At 33.5% G+C, this 17332-nt stretch overlaps 1 protein-coding gene across 3 annotated transcripts in view; it reads left to right on the top strand.

Moving 5' to 3' along the window:
- The window catches only part of sba (six-banded), an 832225-nt gene that overhangs the window by 566645 nt on the left and 248248 nt on the right, over positions 1-17332 (top strand). The window lies entirely within an intron of this gene.

Raw genomic sequence — 17332 nt, 5'->3', positions numbered from 1 at the left:
TTCATTCTCTTTAAAATTCCCTTTGGCTCGTCTTTATAACCAACAATTAATGAATGAATATTTTTCTAGCTTGGAAAAAACCAGGTCCTTCCGAATTCCATCAACCGTAATGAAAAGACAATGGATAGCTATATAACTACTTAGTCCTTTAGTTCATAAGATGGTAGATATTCCATGTTTATTTTTGTTTTCGCGCAAGCAGCCAGCGTTTCAATTAAAAATCCTTTCACCCTAAACAAATAACATCCTTTCGGCAGCCACCAAGTGCCAACTATTGTTCTCCCTTTGTCCGTCGGTCTGTCCGTCCGTCTGTATTGATGTTTGTTTATATACTTGCCTTTGTTTGCGAATGGCTCAAGTGTTAGCCAAATAATAGCGGAAATACATTTAAAATACAATCACAAGCGTTTTTCTATGTTTGAAGTGTTTTGTATGCCCCGTCCCCTACTCCATTCCGAGATCATATGATGAGTTTGCCAACTCTATAGGGCACCGCAATTAGTTTTGTGAAAATTCTTGGCTAACAATAGAGTTTTTGGTCACATTTGTTGGCCTGTTGTCAAAGCACAAAATTTGTTGTGCTCAATTTATTGTGTAAATATTGTGTGAATGTTTATATGTATGTTTCTCTTTCGTAGCCATAGACACACACACACAAAGTATGTTGCTAAATTGTATAGGAGCTCTATTAAATTCAAAACAATCCATTATAGAGCTCTTGAGGTGTTTATCCTACAGATCTACTCGTTGTTTATATAATTTAATTAAACTAGCCTAAAAATAGGTTACACATTTTTAAAGACTCTTTAGAGTATGATGATATTCGTACTAAATAATAATATTTATACTTAACGCATTTGTTGTATATACGTTTAGGTCTTTATACATTAAGTCATTATATAAACAAAATTAGTTATTGTCTTAAAATGACACAATATTATTAAGCACCTGGAAGTATGCTATACTTTTTTAAATACATTTTTAAATACTGAGATTTATTACTCTAATATGGGTCAGCCATCAATAAGCAAGAATTTATATAAAATATGGAGAATGATATTTAATAGTTACACTATGCCCCACACTGTGAAACAGGGTATTATAAATTAGTGCACATGTTTGCAATACCCACAAGGACACGAGAGAGATACATAGTGCCTTTGGAAATAATGCTCAGAGTGGGCCGCTGAGTCGATCTAGCCATGTCCGTCCGTCTGTCTGTAAACAAATTTTTTTGATCAAATTCTAAGCCGCAGGTTTGGTCCAATCAACTTCATATTTAGTACAAGTATCAATTGTGTGTCACAATAGAACCCTATTGATTTTGGAAGAAATCGGTTCAGATTTAGATATAGCTCCCATATATATATTTCGCCCTCACACTCATATGACCACAGAGGTCAGTTGCTGCAATCCGATTTACGTGAAAGAAAATTTTAACTATGCATTGACTTCGGTTCAGATTTAGATATTAGATATGGCAAAATAATTCCTTCTACATTATGTTATTTGCATTACAGGAAAAGGTGCTAAGAACTAAATAAATTGAGAAATATGCGAGAAAAAAAAAACAACAAAATAAAAAGAAGTATATAAAGCAGTAAGTTCTGCCGGCCCGAATCTTAAATACCCACCACCATGAATCAAATATTATAGTTAACTGTGAAAATTTCAGGGGGATTTGATGATAAGCAGAACAGTTCAACCAGTGCACTTCCCGAAGATAAATTCAAAGATTGTACCTATGAAGACTAGATCAGATTTTGGATTATAAGAACCGTATTTCTTTGAGTTTTAGAGGAATCATAAACATCGTGTGCAAGTGTGCAAGAAAACGATGAAATAACGCCTTGATTTAAAATCTAACATCTGCAGATTTTTACCCCCATTATTTAAATGATTACCAGAAGTAAAATCTGGAAACTATAATTCAGTTTCAAGTAATTTTCATTATCAGTGCACATGGACCGATATTCACCATTTTCGGCACAACTCTTTATGTTCCCAAAATATTTCTAGATTTAAAATTTCATGCAAATTTGAAAAAAACTATGGTTTCTAAAAGCCCAAGAAGTAAAATCGGGAGATCGGTCTAATTGGGAGATAAACCAAAACATGGACCAATACACGCCATTTTCGGCTCTCATATTTAAGGTCCTAAAATACCTCTAGATTTCCCATTTCAGGCAAATTGGATAAAAACTACGGATTCTAGAAGCCTAAAAAAATAAAATCATTTCTTGGACACCTATTTATATTCCTAAAAACCTCCAGATTTTCGATTTCAGGCAAAGTGGACAACACTTACGGTTTCTAGAAGTCCAAAAAGTAATATCGGGAGATCGGTCTATATGGGGACTATATCAAAACATGGACCTACACTCACCATTTTCGGCATACCTTTTTATGGTCCTAACGTACCTCTAGATTTCCAATTTGAGGCAAGTTGGATAAAAACTACGGTTTCTATAAGCCCAAGAATAAAATCTGGAGATCGGTCTATATGGGAGCTATATAAACACATGGTCCGATACTCATCGTTTTCAGCACACCTCCTTAGGATTTTAAAATATCTCTAGATTTCTAATTTCAGGCAAATTGGATAAAAACTACGGTTTCTATAAACCCAAGCATAAAATCTGGAGATCGGTCTATATGGGGGCTATACCAAAACATGGACCGATACTCACCATTTTCGGCACACCTCTTTATTGTTCTAAAATACTTCTAGATTTCCACTTTCAGGCAAATTGGATAAAAACTACGGAATCTATAAGCCCATGACCCCATATCGGAAGATCGGTCTATATGGGGGATATACCAAAACCTGGACCGATACTCACCATTTTTAGCACACCTCTTTATGGTCCTAAAATACCTCTAGATTTCAAATTTCAACCAAATTGGATAATAAATACGGATTCTAGAAGCCCAAGAAGTAAAATCGGGAAATCGGTCTATATGGGGGCTATACCTAAACATCAAACGATAGTCACCATTTTTGGCACACCTCTTTATGGTGCTAAAATATTTCTAGATTTCCAATTTCAGGCGAATTGGATAGAAATTATCGATTCTAGAAGCCCTAGAAATATAATCGGGAGATCGGTCTATATGGGGGCTATACCACAACATAGACCGATACTCACCATTTTTGGCACAACTCTTTGTGGTCATAAAATACCTCTAGATTTCCAATTTCAGGCAAATTGGATAGAAACTAAGGTTTCTATGAGCCCAAGACCCCAAATCGGGAGGTCGGTTTATATGGGGACTATATCAAAACTTGGACCGATATAGCCCATCGTCGAACTTGACCTGCCTGCAGACAAAAGACGAGTTTGTGCGGAATTTCAGCAAGATTGCTTTATTGTTGAAGACTGTAGCGTGATTAAAACAGTCAGACAGCCAGACAGACAGACGGACATGGCTATATCGTCTTAGAATTTCTCCCAGATCAAGAATATATATACTTTTTATAGTCGGAAATCGATATTTCGATGTGTTACAAACGGAATGACAAACTTATTATACCCACGTCACCATTCTTTGGTGGTGGGTACACCCATAGAAAAAATCATGAACGGCGTTGTCATTTCAAAATGTTTTCGATCATGAAAGTGAATCAACACACATGTGTTGTCAAACTGAGAACAGACGGGGTCAATCTGACAACGTTAAAATGACACCATCCGTTGTCAAAACAACAACGAGTGTTCATCTGTAAACGTAATGGTTACGAATTTATAAACAAAATTAAAAAAAAAAAAGATTTCCGCTACCGTGACTCGAACCTGTGTTGTGTGCACCATACGCGTTAACAGTCGCTTTAGCTCATTGCACCACCGGCGGAGTTGCCATAACAACGTCTAACGATTATTTTAAGAATTTTCATGGAAAAAGAAAAACGAATGCCGTTCATGAAATCGTGAACGCCCGTGGACAAAATCGTGAACATTTCGTTTTGATTTTTTGTGAACGTTTCCGTTTCATTTTGTCACCGTCCGTTCACGATTGTAGAACGCAATTTTTCTATTAGTGTATAACGAGTTAGACTTTATGGAATTGTTTTTACATCCAGTAAAAGAATCCTCGTTTTCCACAAAAAGTATACACTTTTCTTTCAAACAAACTTACTTCCTTACAGCGAAAAGCAAATGGGAAATGGAAAATGGGAATATTTGGTTGTCTAAACTTTCGTTTGGAAGGAGTTTTTTTTTTGCGTGTATTGGGACTTTACCAAACACTTGGATCGATAGAAACCAAATTGTGGACCTAAAATACCTCTTAAATCAAATTCCAGACAAATCGAAAGAAAAAATCAAATCAAAGAAAAAATTGAGGTTTCTAGAATCCCAAGAAGTAAAATCTAAATAGGGGCCTTTCCAACAAATGGACTGATGAAATTTGCCACACGCCTTTTTGAAACTAAAATACCTTTAGATTCCCAATTTCAGCGAAATTTGTTCGATTTCGCTTGCGGTTTCCCTAAATTCAAGAAGTCAAATCGGTTGATCGGTCTATATGGGGACTATGCCATATCGATACACACAATATTCCACCCACCTACATGTGGATCTAAACTACCCCTAGATTTCCGGATAAGAATTGTGGTTTCTAGAAGCCCAAGAACATGGTTGAAAAAGACTGTTTTTAATATGTTTGGCTATAAACATTATATGTTTGGAACACAATATTTTTGAGTGCAAGCATATAATGTTCATAAACTAGCATAACATGTTTGGGACATATATGTTAATATGTTAGAACATATTATGTTTGGGACATAAAATGTTTGTAAATATAATATGCTCGAATGCAAACATATGTTAATTTAGAAATAGCCTATAAACATATATGTGTTTAGTAGCTTGGAGCGCTATTTAACAGGGAGCGATATTGAATTAAGTTGGTGGTTGTTGCTTGTTATTACAAAATTAACATTTTATTTTTCCTTGGGCAATTGATCAGCTACTTCTTTGATCCTTACAAACTGTGTGGTCCGCTGTTCGAATCCCCGTCCGGCAAAAGGTAAAATTAAAATAAAATAAAAAATCATAAAATTGAATAATTTCTTCTACAATGTTTGTATTACAGAAAAAGGTGCTAAGAACTAAAAAATCTCGTGGAAGTAAGAAAGATGTGGGGGAATATACAATTGGGCAGAAACAAAATTTTGAGCATTCAGGTCGAAAACCTATGTTGTTAGCACCTATATTACCTGTTTATTTTCATAATTCATTATGATTGTAAATATATAAATAAATAAATAAAATTTTGAGCACAATATTGTTTGGGAGAATTTTTTTAAGCGTATAATATCTTTGGGTGCAAAATGCTTCCAAACATATTATATGTTCACATAATAACATATTGTTTTTTGGAAGACAACATTATTGAATTTGGATGCAAAAATACAAAATGTTTGGAACTTAGACTACCCAAACATATATTGTTTAGACCAATATGCTTTCAAACATATTATATATTGGTAGAGATCAAACATATAAATGTTTGGGCAATACCCAAAAATGTATATGCTTGAAGCAAAATATGTTTGGGAGTATATGTTACAGAAGCGATTTTTTGTGAGGGTGAAGTCAACTCGGGAGATCGTTCTTTATAAGATGCTCGTATAAACTATAAAAAATTAAATGAATCTTTTGTCATTTTAATTTAACAAAATATGAAACCATTTTCCTCATATACAGTTTTGTTTTAAATTCCTCGCATTCATAAAATATTAAAATAATGTTTTCATGTTTTTGACATTCATTAAATTTATTCAATCCCTCCCCAAATAAGCAGGCTTCCATTCCAAATTGTATTGTAAAACATTTATTTTACATTTATCCAGCAATGTTTTGCTTTTCACTTTTATTCATCGCTCTCAACCCTGATTCAATAATGTCGGCAATTTCAAATTATCTGAAGTGAATTGTGGTGGAAGGATGGGTGGCTGGCTGGCTGGTTGGTTCGGTTGGTTTGCTGGTGTCATGATAATGACATGAATATCTCTGGGTGTCTATTTGAAGTGCCTGCAAGGACCGACACCTCGAATAAAAAGAATCGCGCATCTCATTTAAATAATCACATCACTGGAAAAGTTCAAAAGCAACAAAGCATTACATTATCCTAACAACTTTACCAGAAGTCTTTTAAATTACCGAACTCCAGCATATAGTATTATTTGTATGTTGTGCAATGAATTTAGTAATGATGCTAATATATTGTACTGATGTCTTCACAAGGATATCGGAGAGAAAAACTTCTTGTGATATAAATCAACCAAAAATTTATAATGAGATCTTAAGCGTGAACATAAAGTTTGTGTTATGCAATAAAATCAATAAATATTTGATATAACTAAAGCATACGTTTAGGAGTTTATAAAGGGAATACTTGATATAACTACGGCATACTTTTAGGAGTTTTTTAAAGGCAATATATTCTATATAAGAACATGCATACTTTTAAGATACGTAATAGCTATATGCAAATTTTTATGGACTACTGTGCAAATATAAAATTTTATATATCAGAAACATTAAAACATTTTCAGAACTCATTTACGTTTGCCCAATGATCCAATTGCAATGCCATAAATTAATTTGGTTTAAAAAAATAATCAATATCGATTTGTACAATGAAAAGCCAAATATTTGTTGCATATTTTCAGGAGTTCCCTCTTGACGAGTCGAAGTTCTTCTAAACGCTCAATTTTAAAATCATTGCCAAAACTGTCCTCCCAAGCAAGTTTTTTTAATAAAATTTTTATATAACTCGCTTTTTAATGGGTAATTTCAACGTTTTTTTACAAATAGGTTAAAAACAGAGTAAGAATTAATAAAATCGTACACATCATTGAAATTTTGTCAAACAAAATACTAAATCCTTTATAGAACATTTGTGAGTTTTTGAAAACGTTTCAGCCAAACGTTAGAATGCATTAAAAGTCATGCAAAATTAAATTTTTTTAATTCACATCCAAAACACTGAATTCGGATCATACGTTAAGAAGTGATGCAAACTCAGTGCAACTGGCGCTGAAATGGTGGACAGCCGTCGTATGAAAAGCCCATGTTATATTCATCGCTTCTGCGCGAATTTTCCAAAAGAATATTTTCACTACTTTTTTGTAATAGACACAAAAAAATCTTTCCTCCTAAACGAAATTTTAGAAAAACTAATATCGTTTTCCATTTGCTTGTCCCTGTAAGGAAGTTCCTTTGGAAGAAAAGTATAAACTTTTTGTGATAAATTTTGATTTTTTGTATGTAAAACGAAATTTTTAATAACTAACTGAAAAAAAAATTATTTTTTTTTTTACTAATTGCCTCTTCCCTCACCTCTTTCTCACGTCCACGAGGTTTATTTAGCACCTTTTTCTGTAATATAAGCAAAGAAATTATTCGATTTTATAAATTTTATCTTTCGCCTGGACGGAGAATCTGCCACATTTGGCAGAAATCTTCAAAAAATTGCAGATTTTTTCCTGCTTGGTAGATTGGTAGTGTTCTTAATATTTTGGTAAATTTAGCAAAATATTCCTCTCCAACTAAATTTCAACTAAATTTTTTATACAGAAATAACATTTTTTCTCTAAAAATAAAATTTTCTTTGGAAATAAAATTTTGACAAGATTTTCTATAGAAATAAAATTTTGACAAAATTTTATGTACAAATAAAATTTTGACAAAATTTTTTATAGATAAAAAATGTTGGCAAAACTTTTTCTATAAAAATAGAATTTTGACAAAATTTTCAATAGAAATACAATTTAAAAAAAAATTGTTATACAAATAAACTTTTAACAAAATTTTGTTATAGAAATAACATTTTGACAAAATTTTCTATAGAAATAAAATGTTAACAAAATTTTCTATTGAAATAGAATTTTGACAAAATTTTGTTATAGAAATCAAATTTTAACAAAATTTTCTATTGAAATAGACTTTTGACAACATATTCTATAGAAACAAAATTTTGTCAAAATATCATTTTGAAAAAATTTTCTATAAAAATAAAAATTTGACATCATTTTCTATAGAAATAAAATTTTGACAAAATTTTCTATAGAAATAAAATTTTGACAAAATTTTCCATAGAAATAAAATTTTGACAAAATTGTCTATAGAAATAAAGTTTTAACGATTTTTTTTTATAGAAATAATATTTTGATAAAATTTTCTATAGAAATAAAATTTTGACAAAATTTTTCATAGAAATAAAATTTTAACAAAATTGTCTATAGAAATAAAATTTTAATAAAATTTTCTATAGAAATAAAATTTTGACAAATATTCTATAGAAACAAAATTTTGTCAAAATAACATTTTGACATTTCTATAGAAAATAGAAATAAAATTTTGTCAAAATTTTCTATAGAAATAAAATTTTGAAAAATTTTTTTATAGAAATAAAATTTGACAAAATTTTCTATAGAAATTAAATTTTTACAAAATTTGTTGCAGACATATTCAAAATACACGTACGTGCACACTTTTAGGCTTCTTTTAAATTTGAAAATGTTCCTATACAGAAATATGTGGGTTGCCTTTTATATTTCAGGATTGGACAAACCAACACAGAGAAAAATATCACCAAAATATTTCCAATTAAAAAGTTGATTGAAGTTGAAAAATAAATTAATTGATACAATTAATTTTTTAATTATATCTTAGCATTAAGTTAACTAAGTCAATGATTGAAAATGATTAATTTTTTTAATTAAAAAATTAATTAATACAATTAAATTTTTGATTAAACGCGGAAAACTAAGTCGGTAAGAAAAGTAATGGAATTTTTTTAATTTTAAAATAACAATTTTTTAATCAAACTAAAACACAAAGTCAGATAAGAAAGTAATTGAAACTATTTACGTTTTGAATTAAAAAATTTAGTTAAGTTTTGCAATCAACATCAATTAAGTTTTTAATTGAATCAATTATAATGAATTGAAATTTACTAATGAAATCAATTAATATTTTATTATTATACCCACCATCATAGAATGGGGGGGGGGTATATTAACTTTGTCATTCCGTTTATAACACATCGAAACATTGCTCTAAGACCGCACAAAGTATATATATTCTGGGTCGTGGTGAAATTCTGAATCGATCTGAGCATGTCCGTCCGTCCGTCCGTCTGTTGAAATCAGGCTAACTTCCGAACGAAATAAGGTATCGACTTGAAACTTGGCACAAGTAGTTGTTATTGATGTAGGTCGGATGGTATTGCAATGGGCCATATCGGACCACTTTTACGTATAGCCCCCATATAAATCGACGCTCAGATTTGGTTTGCGGAGATTCTTGGAGGAGCACAATTCATCCGATCCGGTTGAAATTTGGTACATGGTGATAGTATATGGTCTCTAACAACCGTGCAAAAATTGGTCCACATCGGTCCATAATTATATATAGCCCCCATATAAACCGATCCCCAGATTTGGCTTGTGGAGCCTCTAAAAGAAGCAAATTTCAGCCGATCCGGCTGAAATTTGGTACGTGGTGTAAGTATATGGTCACCAACAACTATGCAAAAATTGGTCCACATCGGTCCATAATTATATATATAGCCCCCATATAAACCGATTTGGCTCGCGGAACATCGGTCCATAATTATATATAGCCCCCATATAAACCGATCGCCAGATTTGACCTCCGCAGCCTATTGGAGAAGCAAAACTCTTCCGATCCGGTTAAAAGTTGGAATGTGGTTTTAGTATACCGTCTTTTATAACCATGCAAAAATTGGTCCATATCGGTCCATAATTATATATAGTCGCCATATAAACCGATCGGTTGAAATTTGGTACGTGGTGTTAGTATATGGTGTCTAACAACCATGGTCCATATCGGTCTTATTTATATATAACCCCCATTTATACCAATCCCCAGATTTGACCTCCGGAGCTCTTGGAGTAGCAAAATTCATCCGATCCGGTTGAAATTTGGTACGTGGTGAAATTTGGTATATTGCGCTAGTATATGGCCGCTAAAAACCATGCAAAAATTGGTCCATATCGGTCTATAGTTATATATAATCGATCCCCAAAAATAATCTACCAAAATTTTATTTCTATAGAAAATTTTGTCAAAATTTTATTTCGATGGGAAATTTTGTCAAAATTTTATTTCTATAGAAAATTTTGTCAAAATTTTATTTCTATGGGAAATTTTGTCAAAATTTTATTTCTATAGACAATTTTGTCAAAATTTTGTTTCTATGGAAAATTTTATTACACTGAATTATGTACGTATTTAATCGGCACTTTTTATTTAATATATACTCCGTATGGTCTAACTTACAATTGAGTAGACGGTGTTAAGAAGTTTTAGGATACCTTACTATCGGCAAGAGTTACCGCAACCTTGGTGGCTTTTCTACAATATAATGAGTACTATTACGTCATACTTTAGCACAAAACATACTAAAAATTAGCCTATTTACAAAACTTGGTTCCATAAATATAATGAACTGATAATTGTCGAAATATCTTACAGTTGTCACTTCTACATTGGCCCATATACCAATGTGTATTTGATAACATTTCAACTATAGTAGCAAACTTTAAAGAAAAATTCTCATTTAAAGAATTTCTTGAAATTTTCCTGGCTATTCCATAAATAAATATTAACCCCCTTTTTTACTAAAAATAGCTCTATGTTTTCTTTCTTCCTTTGTAATTTATAACACCGAAAAGTATGCCACAAATTTCTTTGACAATTTTGTGAAAGTCTCAAAAGTATATTTCCCTATTACATTGTTATTATATTTGCTAGCTATTAGGGGATATCCAAAATAGATTCTTCACCCAGGTCCTTGGAAAGCATACTATGCAAAGAAAATATAAATAGGATGATAATATAAAGTCAACTATGTTCTTTACTTCTAAGAAAATTTGTAACTAAGTAAAATTTAGTGAAGCATACCTAAAGGAAAATAATCAAAGAAAAATATAGTGCATACCCAAAAGGGGGAAATATTGCTACAAAGATGACTAAAAATACCTCTCTCTCTAAAAAATAACTCTTGAATAACACAAAGTATATTTTCCTATTAGATAAAAAGGAAATAGAGGGACCTTTTGTAAACGAAAAATAAAATCTCTTTCATTTTCACCCTTATTGACAAGTGTTGCAAAATATGAAGAAGAAAACGAAATTCTAGCTAATTCTTTTAAATGGCACTGTCCAACTGCATACACGTAGCATACAAAGCGTAGCCCTTTCCTGGAGAGAACTCATGGCTCCCTATTTCCTGGTTTTTTTTACTAGTTTATCAACATCCTTACACACAAAATGTGTAAGAGAAGAATAAAAATGAACAGCTATCTAAAATTGAAATCGTGCAACACACAAAATTCCCTCTAAAAGCTCCAGAGAAATTGAATGCAATGCCTGAATTGACACAGAGGAGGGAAAAATATAGATGACACAAAAACCAAAAAAAAAAAATAGAATTTCTCAAATTCACAGAAAAACACTTGCTTTGTCGTTAAACACAAAGTCACGTTCAAATGCAGTAAAAGCTGGACCATTTTCTGTTCTGTCTCTTTTTTTCGTTATGCTCTCTTCGTCATAAACGAAGTATGCAAATATTTTTAGATATTTGTATAAAATGTTATCTGTACGAGTGGTATTAAAAAAATGGTAGTCAAAGGATCCTAAAAGTATACTATGTTTTTCAAAAAAAAAACTGGAGTGTAAAAATCAATGCAAACGTAATGAAAAATCACTGATACACATAAAGCGAGATATGTCAATAACATGTTGTATGTTTCAGGTAGGATAAAGGATACTAGAAATTTTAAATAGAAATCCGCATATTCAATGTCATATTGATTTTTATCCAATTAAATTGATGGATAAAAATCACCAATTTAATTGGCAAAATGTTTGTAGTGGCTAGGTTAGGTTAGGTTAGGTGGCAGCCTGATGTATCAGGCTCACTTAGACTATTCAGTCCATTGTGATACCACATTGGTGAACTTCTCTCTTATCACTGAGTGCTGCCCGATTCCATGTTAAGCTCAATGACAAGGGACCTCCTTTTTATAGCCGAGTCCGAACGGCGTTCCACATTGCAGTGAAACCACTTAGAGAAGCTTTAAAACCCTCAGAAATGTCACCAGCATTACTGAGGTGGGATAATCCACCGCTGAAAAACTTTTTGGTGTTCGGTCGAAGCAGGAATCGAACCCACGACCTTGTGTATGCAAGGCGGGCATGCTAACCATTGCACCACGGTGGCTCCCAAGTGTAGTGGCTAGAAAGGAATCAAGTATTTTTTCCCTTTTTAATAAATTTTAAATTTGTAATGCCTTTTTGGATATTGGATTTTACGACAAATGAACTGGAAATAGAAGCACAAAATTTTCATAGGCCGATCAAAATTTTCATAGGCTGATTGCCGACCTCGGATAGGTCGAGTTCAATGAGCACTTATAACATGTTGGGTGATAAGTCCCCGGTCTGACACATAGATGGCGTCGCTAGTATTAAATGCATATTATTTTTATACTACCAATCCTCAAATTATTTGTGTCAAAATTTGACATCTGTAAGTCTATTAGTTTGTGAGATAGAGCGTATTTTGTGAAGCAACTTTTGTTATTGTGAAAAAAATGGAAAAAAAGGAATTTCGTGTTTTGATAAAATACTGTTTTCTGAAGCAAAAACTTGGCTTGATAATAAGTTTCCGGACTCTGCCCCAGGGAAATCAACAATAATTGAGTGGTATGCAAAATTCAAGCGTGGTGAAATGAACACGGAGGACGGTGAACGCAGTGGACGCCCGAAAGTGGTGGTTGCCGACGAAAACATCAAAAATATCCACAAAATGATTTTGAATGACCGTAAAATGAAGTTGATCGAGATAGCAGAGGCCTTAACGATATCAAAGGAACGTGTTGGTCATATCATTCATCAATATTTGGATATGCGGAAGCTCTGTGCAAAATGGGTGCCGCGCGAGCTCACATTTGACCAAAAACAACAACGTGTTTATGATTCTGAGCGGTGTTTGAAGCTGTTAACTCGTAATACACGCGAGTTTTTCCAATGGATGAAACATGGCTCCATCACTACACTCCTGAGTCCAATCGACAGTCGGCTGAGTGGACAGCGACCGGTGAACCGCCTCCGAAGCGTGGTAAGACTAAAAAGTCCGCTGGAAAAGTAATGACCTCTTTTTTTTGGGATGCGCATGGAATAATTTTTATCGATTATCTTGAGAAGGGAAACACCATCAACAGTGACTATTGTATGGTGTTATTGGAGCGTTTGAAGGTCGAAATTGCGGCAAAAAGGCCCCATATGAAGAAGAACAAGTATATGCAACACTAAGTTCGGCCGGGCCGAATCTTAAATACTCACCACCATGAACCAAATATTAGGGTTTCCTTTGAAATTTCAGGAGGGCTTGAGGACTTGAGGACACTTCCCGAACATAAATTTTAAGATTTCACCTATGAGGACTATATCAGATTCTGGATTTAGAAGAACCATTTTTTTTTTTTGAATTTTAGAAGAGTCATTAACATCTCTTGTAAGTGTGCAAGAAAATTATAAAATAACGTCTTGATTTGAAATCTTAAATCTGTAGAAGTTAAATCTGGAAATTTTACATTGAGCAAGTAATTTTCATGATCAGTGCGCCTTCTACACCCTCAAGAAGTGAAGTCGGTCTATATGGAGGCATTACCAAATGGGCCGATTAAAAACTTAATCCGATACACGTTTTTGTGAGCCTAAAATACCAGAATGAGGGATATACTAAAATATGGACTGATACTCACCATTTTCGGCACACCTCTTTGTGACCCGAAAATACCTCTAGATTTCCAATTTCAGGCAAATATGATAAAAACTTCGGATTCTAGAAGCCCAAGAAGTAAAATTGGGGAATCGGTCTATATGGGGGCTATACCAAAATATGGATCGATACTCACCATTTTCGGCACACCTCTTTATGGTCCTAAAATACCTCTAGATTTCCAATTTCAGACAAATTGGATAAAAACTACGGTTTCCATAAGCCCAAGACCCCAAATCGGGAGATCGGTCTATATGGGGGCTATACCATAATATGGACCGATACTCACAATTTTTGGCACACGTATTTGTGGTCCTACAATACCTTTAGATTTCCAATTTCAGGTAAATTGAATAAAAACTGCGGTTTCTATAAGCCCAAGAAGTAAAATCGGGAGATCGGTCTATATGGGGGCTATACCAAAATATGGACCGATAGTCACCATTTTTGGCATACCTCTTTATAGTCTTAAAATACCTCTAGATTTCCAAGTTCAGGCAAATAGGATAAAAACTTCGGATTCTAGAAGCCCAAGAAATAAAATCGGAAAATCGGTCTATATGGGGGCTTTACCAAAATATGGACCGACACTCACCATTTTCGGCACACCTCTTTATGGTCCTAAAATACCTCTAGATTTCCAATTTCAGACAAATTGGATAAAAACTGCGATTTCTATAAACCCAAGACCCCAAATCGGGAGGTCGTTTTATATGGGGATCATACCAAAAAATTGACCGATACTCACAATTTTTGGCACACGTATTTGTGGTCCTACAATACCTCTAGATTTCCAATTTCAGGTAAATTGAATCAAAACTGCGGTTTCTATAAGACCAAGAAGTAAAATCGGGAGATCGGTCTATATGGCGGCTATACCAAAATTTGGACCGATACTCACTATTTTTGGCACACGTATTTGTGGTCCTACAATACCTCTAGATTTCCAATTTCAGGTAAATTGAATAAAAACTGCGGTTTCTATAAGCCCAAGAAGTAAAATCGGGAGATAGGTCTATATGGGGGCTATACCAAAACATGGACCGATACTCACCACTTTTGGCACACCTCTTTATGGTCATAAAATACCTCTAGATTTCAAATTTCAAGCAAATTGGATAAAAACTACGATTTCTATAAGCCCAAGACCCCAAATCGGGAGGTCGGTTTATATGGGGACTATATCAAAACCTGGACCGATATAGCCCATCTTCGAACTTGACCTGCCTGCAGACAAAAGACGAGTTTGTGCAAAATTTCAGCACGATGGCTACATTATTTAAGACTGTAGCGTGATTACAACAGACAGACAGATGGACATCGTTATATCGTCTTAGAATTTCTCCCTGATCAAGAATATATATACTTTATATAGTTTCGATGTGTTACACACGGAATGACAAACTTATTATACCCCCGTCACCATTCTATGGTGGTGGGTATAAAAAGGTGTTGTTCCACCGAGACAACGCACCGTGCCACAAGTCATTGAGAACGATGGCAAAAATTAATGAATTGGGCTTCGAATTGCTTCCCCACCCAACGTATTCTCCAGATCTGGACTTTTTCTTGTTCTCAGACCTCAGATGCTCGCAGGGAAAAAATTTGGCTGCAATGAAGAGGTGATCGCCGAAACTGAGGCCTATTTGGAGGCAAAACCAAAGGAGTACTACCAAAATGGTATCAAAAAATTGGAAGGTCGTTATAATCGTTGTATCGCTCTTGAAGGGAACTGTGTTGAATAATAAAAACGAATTTTGACAAAAAAAATGTGTTTTTCTTTGTTAGACCGGGGACTTATCAGCCAACCTGTTATAGAACATTTTGTCAAAATGTTATTGATTAAAAAATTTTGTTAAAATTTTATTTCTATAGAAAATTTTGTCAAACTGAATTATATACGTACTTAATCGGCCTTTTTTTGAGAAGACGGTGTTACGAAGTTTTATGATACCTTGCCATCGGCAAGCGTTACCGCAACCCAAGTAATTCGATTGTGGATGACTGTCTGTAGTAAAAGATTCGGCCTGGCCGAACTTACGACCTTATATACTTGTTTTCCTTAATTTTAGTTAATTTTTCTCCATGGGTTGTAATTTTGTAAACTGCAGTTAAAAAGTACATATTCCTGGTTTTAACAACGCTTTGTGGAAAACTCAAAATGTGGAGTAAAATTTTGTTCAATTTTCGCACGAGTTAGTTTATTCTTCCTATACAACAGTTTACACCTTTTTTTTGGTGTGTTCAGAAATTTCAGTTCAGCATAGTCCCAAAAAAGTTTACATCGACGCCGTAAAGCATCTTTTTTTTTAAAGATCCTTCCGATAGAAATTTGAAAAGTTTCACCACCCCAATACTCGATCCAGAAACTTTTACCACACTATTTATTTAGTCTCTTTTGAATTATATTAGTTGCAGTAGCCTTAAAAATAATTACTTCACACACCCCTCATTAAATAAATAAAGTTAAATTGACAATTGAAGGGTGGCTGAATTTAGATTCAGTGTTGGCCACTTTGAGGGGTAGAATTGATGACAATGAGTTTTGGGTGAAATAAATTTAATGCGTCAATGATTTCCACCACCATCATCACCAATAGCATCACATCTCACTCCATCGGAAATTCGGGGAAACTCATGTGATTTTTGTAAAGATAACCAACGTTAACGATTATGTGTGGTCACTTTTGCAAGACAAGACCACCGCAATCATGGACGATGAAATCTTCGTCATAGTTATCTGCTCGTCCAGCATAATGACAAAGGCAATTTTCTGCATAAACGAACAAATACCTGTAAAATGTCAATAACACACACTTATGGGCGATTTTTTTTTTTTTAAACCGTAGCAAGGATTCAAAAGGACCTAAAAATGAGAAAAATAAACAAACAAAGTAAAGCAATCATCCATAGCTAAGGAACGCACGCACTAACTAACACTAACAGACAGATACTACAAAAGGATCCGTTGAGGCAAAACAAAAGGATCTCTATCAGTGTGTTAGAAAGCGAGTTTCTTTGTTGCAACCAAGAACTGGAAGGGGAATTTTGTACTCGTTATTGAAAACCTAAATTTGTTATTCCTTTTCTAGCTGTCGTAAAATATTTACTCTAAAAGCCTAAGAAAATATTTCAAGTGAATATAGAAAAGACCACACATTACAATTTGAGAATTTGTGGTAATTTTCTAAAAAAAAAAAAAACGAAATCGAATATGGATTGTGAAGACTCTATGCTTTTTCGATTGAAGAAGACAGTATCGATAAATTCTTGTATAAATATTGGAAATTGACAGGACACCCTCTTGTAAACTTAGTAAATAAATACACTTTGATATATTATCACACCCATATAAGCACGTTTCATCTCCTTTTATGTGATGTGTTGTATGGTATTTATAAAAACGTTTTAAAGTAATTTTATCCTAGTTGGAGACAAAGGTCTCTATCCTATACTTGATCCTATACTTGATGCGGGTGTGAGATAAAATATATATTGGGACATGTAT

This window comes from Haematobia irritans, chromosome 1, assembly GCF_050003625.1.
Source record: "Haematobia irritans isolate KBUSLIRL chromosome 1, ASM5000362v1, whole genome shotgun sequence".
NCBI lineage: Eukaryota > Metazoa > Arthropoda > Insecta > Diptera > Muscidae > Haematobia > Haematobia irritans.
This window is presented reverse-complemented; position numbering and strand designations above follow the sequence as displayed.